The 6597-nt window shown below is 36.2% G+C and overlaps 1 long non-coding RNA gene across 1 annotated transcript; it reads right to left on the bottom strand.

Moving 5' to 3' along the window:
- Nucleotides 1–490: 490 nt before the first annotated feature.
- On the bottom strand, nucleotides 491–5989 carry LOC121819182 (uncharacterized). The gene is made up of 6 exons (XR_009599930.1): nucleotides 5839–5989; nucleotides 5667–5725; nucleotides 4736–4904; nucleotides 4234–4398; nucleotides 818–896; nucleotides 491–505 (listed from the first exon to the last, which is right to left on the bottom strand). It is a non-coding gene; the product is annotated as an uncharacterized LOC121819182 (long non-coding RNA).
- Nucleotides 5990–6597: the final 608 nt, after the last annotated feature.

Consider the following 6597-nt stretch of genomic DNA (forward strand, 5'->3'; position numbering starts at 1 on the left):
GTCTTTGGGAATATTCCCTCACTTCTCTCATAACAGCAGGATGAATCAGCTCTCCTCTTTAGTGCTTAATGCATACTGTGCTCTATAACAGGAACTAAAGACTAATAAGATTAGTCTTATTCTAAAGACTAATTTACACAGTGTTGTAGGTCCATTATATTTCAAACACAAATGTACAAAGAAATTCATAGAAGAGTGGTCAGATTTGTGGTTATCCAGAGTAGGGCTTTAGGGCGGGGTGAGGGGTGAGGAACTGGACAAAGGCAGTGGAAGGTACTATAGACTTCCAGTTATAAGACAATAGTAGGGATGTAATGTACAACAGACCTTCCCTGGCGGCTCAATGGCAAAAGATTGCAGCTGCAGTGCAGGCGACCCAAGTTTGATCCCTGGGTCGGGAAGACCCGCTGGAGAAGTAAATAGCAACCTACTCCAGTATTCTTGACTAGGAAATATCATGGACAGAGGAGCCTGGCGGGCTACAGTACATGGGGTCCTGAAAGAACTGGACAGGATTTAGCAATTAAACAACAACACAATATACAACGTGATAAATATAATTAACACAGCTATATGTTATATGTATATAAAGGATGTTGAGAGTAAATTATTAAGACTTTTCATCCCACACAGAATTTTTTTCTTCTATTTTTCTAATTTTGTATCCATATGAAATAATCAATGCTTACTAAACTTATTGTGATAATCATTTCATGATGACTATAAATCAAATCACTATGCTGTACACCCTAAACTTTCACAGTGCTGTATGTTAATTACATCTCAGTAAAACTGGAAAGGGGGAAAAAAAACATACCATGCTCTAACATCTTGTGGATCACTGACAACCTTCTTTGCACTTGCTACAGCTTGAGTGATGTCATCTTTCAGCAAATCTGAAAAAGAAGTGGTAAGTGAAAACAATCTTCATAGAAATTTCATTTTAAGTTTAGGTTAAGTCAGCTTTCTCTTAGGCTGAGGAAAGAACAACTAATATTATTTTTTAAAAGTCCATGTATCTGTGTGAATGTTGGAGGGAAACTCTTTCTTCATTCCATCTCCTTTGGTATGAAATAAAGCATTCTGTTTCTCCTCTACCAAAGTCAGTGGATGTTCAGGAACTATTAACTAATGTGATACAAGGGACCCTTTTTACTAGGCAGTGTGAAAACAAAACAAACAAGCAGAAACAGGTCTAGAGTTTTTTACTTAGCAATTCTAATGGAAATTTATCTTAAAAAAGTAATGGTATGTACCCAAAGATGTGTGTATAACATGTTTCATAGCAGTTAATATAAAAGGAGAAAATCAAAACAGCCTAAGTGCTTAACAGTAAGAGAGAGACTGAGGGACTCCCTGGTGGTCCAGTGGTTAAGAGTGTACTTTCCAGTGCAGGGGATGCTGGTTCAATCTCTGGGGGAAGGAAGATGTCAAATGCTGCAGGGCAGCTAAGCCTGCACATCCCAACTAGAGAGAAGTCTGTATGGCACAATGAAGATCCTGCCTGTGGCAACTAAGACTTCACATGGCCAAAAATAAACAAACAAATGTTAAAAAAAGAAGTGGATTGATAAATTATAGAACATCTACACAGTATAACTCTATTCATCTTAAAAAATAATAAAGATTAGTATTTGTTAACAAAAATAGTTTTGTGTAATAAAGAGCAAATTGTAAAGCTATAAACTTAGTACAATTTCTTTTATGTTGAAACACATTGCTTACATGTTCATATGTGGATATAACTGTGCATAATATAGCTTTAATTCATTTACATGAGTGATGTAGATTCTGAAAGAAGATATGGATACCAAAAGTTACCAGTGTTCATGCATCTCTTGGTAGTAAGAATTTCTACTCAATGATCACAGGTTATTTTATAATGTAAAATATTTGTATAAAATAAATTAACTGCATACAAAATAATATTCTAAAGATTAATCTTTTATTAGGATTTTGAATATTTAAAATATAACTATCGGTTTTGCAATATTTCTTCAATATTTTATGCAGTAAAGATTCATATGTTATCTCTACTTTAAAAGGAACTCAATAGAATATTTTTTTCACCCCATTTACACAAAACTGTTAATTAGCTTATTAGAATGATTATGCTTATATAGGCATTGGATTTTTTGAAGATGCAAACCAAAAAATTTAGAAATGAAATGTCATAATATTTCTAAATCAGTTTAAAATCACTCAGCAAACAATCCCATATATATGATATACATAAAAGAAGTAAATATGACAAAATGTAAGTAACTGTAAAAGTACATGATGAGCAAATTGATGCTTATTATGCTAATATTTCTAATTTTCCAAATATTTAAAACATTTCACAATAAAAAGTAAAAGTTATATTTTAAAAAGACCACATATATTCCTCTTTTTGGTTAACCACTAATACTTTTATTTTTTAATAAAGGAGGGTACATTGAAGAAAACAAATAAACTCCCACACAACCAAATTATCCCTAAACCTCCACAAACAAGGAAAGTAGGAGGAATGGCATTGTTCTTTACAAAGCATTAATATGTCCAGTTATGATGAAGTGATAGGTCACTCCAGAAACTCTGGTATGTTAACAAACAGCAAACTTTCATGATACCAGCTCTTTAATTTCTAACTTAAGGAATTATGAGGAGCAAAGTAAAGAGCCTCTAGAAGTTAAGATGGAGATTTTTTAAGTCCCTGATGAGCCCCTCAAGACTTTTATTTCTATTAAATCTTTTTTTTAAAATTGGAGGTTAATTACTTTACAATATTGTATTGGTTTTGCCATACATCAACATGAATCCGCCACAGGTATACACGTGTTCCCCATCCTGAACCCCCTCCCTCCTCCCTCTCCGTACCATCCCTCTGGGTCGTCCCAGTGCACCAGCCTCAAGCATCCAGTGTCATGCGTCGAACCTGGACTGGTGATTCGTTTCTTACATGATAGTATACATGTTTCAATGCCCTTCTCCCAAATCATCCCACCCCCTCCCTCTCCCACAGAGTCCAAAAGATTGTTCTATACATCTGTGTCTCTTTTGCTGTCTTGCATACAGGGTTATCGTTAGCATCTTTCTAAATTCCATATATATGCGTTAGTATACTGTATTGGTGTTTTTCTTTCTGGCTTACTTCACTCTGTATAATAGGCTCCAGTTTCATCCACCTCATTAGAACTGATTCAAATGTATTCTTTTTAATGGCTGAGTGATACTTCATTGTGTATATGTACCACAGCTTTCTTATCCATTCGTCTGCTGATGGACATCTAGGTTGCTTCCATGTCCTGGCTATTATAAATAGTGCCGCAGTGAACAATGGGGTACACATGTCCCTTTCAATTCTGGTTTCATACTGCTGTGTATGCCCAGCAGTGGGATTGCTGAGTCATAAGGCAGTTCTATTTCCAGTTTTTTTAAGGAATCTCCACACTGTTCTCCATAGTGGCTGAACTAGTTTGCATTCCCACCAACAGTGTAAGAGGGTTCCCTTTTCTCCACACCCTCTCCAGCATTTATTGTTTGTAGACTTCTGGATCACAGCCGTTCTGACTGGTTTGAAATGGTACCTCATTGTGGTTTTGATTTGCATTTCTCTGATAATGAACTGGTCAACCACTTGTAAAAGAATGAAACTAGAACACTTTCTAACACCATACACAAAAATAAACTAAAAATGGATTAAAGATCTAAACGTAAGACCAGAAACTATAAAACTCCTAGAGGAGAACATAGGCAAAACACTCTCCGACATACATCACAGCAGGATCCTCTATGACCCACCTCCCAGAATACTGGAAATAAAAGCAAAAATAAACAAATGGGACCTAATTAACCTTAAAAGCTTCTGCACAACAAAGGAAACTATAAGCAAGGTGAAAAGACAGCCTTCAGAATGGGAGAAAATAATAGCAAACAAAGCAACTGACAAACAACTAATCTCAAAAATATACAAGCAACACCTGCAGTTCAATTCCAGAAAAATAAACGACCCAATCAAAAAATGGGCCAAAGAACTAAATAGACATTTCTCCAAAGAAGACATACGGATGGCTAACAAACACATGACAAGATGCTCAACATCACTCACTATTTCTATTGAATCTTGACCTAAAGTATCATTCCAGTTTTCCCATAAGATATTTATGGAAAAGCTTGAGCGAACCTTTTGGATAACCCAACAGGTGTAACCAGGTGAGCCCTGTGCCATCACTCCACCTTATCTTGTCTTACCGCTGCAGGGTATACAACAGGCGTTAACTGCTCTTGGGGTTTTGCCATCATTGCACCACCACCGGCTATTGATTTGAAATATCCCATAATCAGTGCTTTTGTCTCCACGATTGTAGTTTGTAGCACGTGTGTTGTAATTGCTTTCCCATCTGGCCAAACACATCCCTGAAAAAAATTAGTAATAAACAGCAACACGACATAACTTATACTTCACAGCATAATTAGTTCTATTTAATTCTGTTTTACTAACAACTTATTTTATAAGTATAAAGATGTATTTTACTTGTAAAATATTTTAACACTTTCGTGTTAAAGGGCCCTTAAGAGAATTCTTTTGTTAGCAAAACATTTGTTAATATTAATGAAACAAGTAACATATTTAAAAAAATATTAAAATAGATGTTTCGTCTATTGCTATTACCCTTCCCCTGCTCCCATTGCTCATGTAAGATTCAGCCTAGAATAGAAAAATCAACAGTTACTGAGTAGATTTTGTCATAACCAGTATATGTGTGAGCGAAGTTGCTTCAGTGGTGTCCGACTCTTTGCAACCCCATGGACTGTAGCCGGCCAGGCTCTTCTGTCCATGGGACTTTCCACACAAGAATACTGGAGTGGGTGGCCACGCCCTCCTCTCAACCCAGGTCTCGAATCCACGTCTCTTGCGTCTCCTGCATCAGAAGATGGTTTCTTTTACTGAGCCATCTGGAAAGCCCAATTAGCGGCATATGCATACACTAATGGAAAAATACTTTTATTAGGGAAAATTTTTTTTAAGTGTTTTTTTCTGGGAGGAAAAAAAAAATTTCTTATGATACCTAAAGTTGAATTTGGATATCAAATTAGAATCCTGAAAAGAGTCACAGAATAGGAAAGACTATGTCATCCAACCATCCTTCTAGCCAGTTACTCATTCATTTAAAAATAGTTATGGAGGAGAAATGTCTGAATTCAATCTGAAAAATACAGTGATGACTGACAAATATGGACTAAAACACACAGTCACTTTTCCTTAGGACACATCTTGAATGGAAGAAAATGAAAAATAATTCATCAACTAGAGTCAGAATAATGTCATTTCTTACTGCATTTCAGGGATCCTTATATAGATATTGATTGAGGGGAAATAGGTTCCATTTGTCCCTGTTTTAAGAGTTCAATGAAATTTTTAAAAAACTTTGCCCAACATCATGGTAAGGGCATTAAAAATGAGAAAAATACTGCCTTACTCAGGCTTGCAGAACTCAAGTTCCAAACTGGAAATGGCTAGAGTCAAATACCAAGGGCTTAACAGACATTCAGGTTCTGAAATATATCTTATAGTCAGCCTCCATATGCCAGCTGGCAAATTCAGTGGCTCTAGAGGAGTATAGCAGTACCTGGCATGCTTAGAATGGTACAGAATTTGACCCTCCCATGCCTCAGTCCTTCACCTGGTACATCTGATTCTAAAGGAACCGTTGATGTTTTAACCACTGTGAATGTACAACACCTAAAAGAAATAAAAAAAGTCCATTACACAACATCCCTTTCTTATTATTCATCCTCTATTAGTATCTGTTCCACACTTGGCTCACTATTTTGAAGGAGGAATAGTTAACTTACACTTTGCCAGGCTGATGCCCTTATAGCCATCTAATCCAAGTCTTTTCAGAGTTCTGGCAAGCTCACACTTCTGAAATTTCTTGCCCTGAACAGTGACAGAAAGGAGGAGAAGCCCCAGAATAAGGACAGCCTTCATGTTGACTGACAAGCCAGATATCCAGGCTGGACTTGGTATTTAACATCTTTTCACTTCCCCCTTCTCTGATTAGTTTGGGGGCTCCACCCTTGGTGACATGTGGAAAGCAGGTCCTGTGTTTTGGTCCACTGACCAAAGTTTTCTTCCTTATGTTTAAAGGAATATGCTGATATCCTAAGTATTAACCAGCAAGAAAATACTAAAATGATATTGCTTAATGACCTTGCTCAGGAAGAACTGGGATTAGCACTCTAGCCCAAAGAAGAATTTCCTCCTATTTTATTACAAATTTGAGTAACTATAAAGAAAAAGATTACTGAATGAATATTTTATCCAACCAAAAAAGAACTCTAGTCTTTCATTAAATTTCTTTATGTGCTTTCACTATGTTGTCTTCTTTTTCACGTAAAATTATTTTATATATATTTCCACAGAACAACATGACATACTGCCTGGTGTTCTGATAAGTATGTAGCACCATACCATGTTGTTCAACCAAACTGCTCCTGTGAACACATTCCTAACTCCTTTCTGACAATGCCTACTTCACATTTCCATGTTAGAACATAAAGGGTCATTGTAAAGCAAAGGAACTTGACAGCAAAACTTACAGGAGAATAACA

Source organism: Ovis aries, chromosome 3, assembly GCF_016772045.2.
Source record: "Ovis aries strain OAR_USU_Benz2616 breed Rambouillet chromosome 3, ARS-UI_Ramb_v3.0, whole genome shotgun sequence".
Taxonomy (NCBI): Eukaryota; Metazoa; Chordata; class Mammalia; order Artiodactyla; family Bovidae; genus Ovis; species Ovis aries.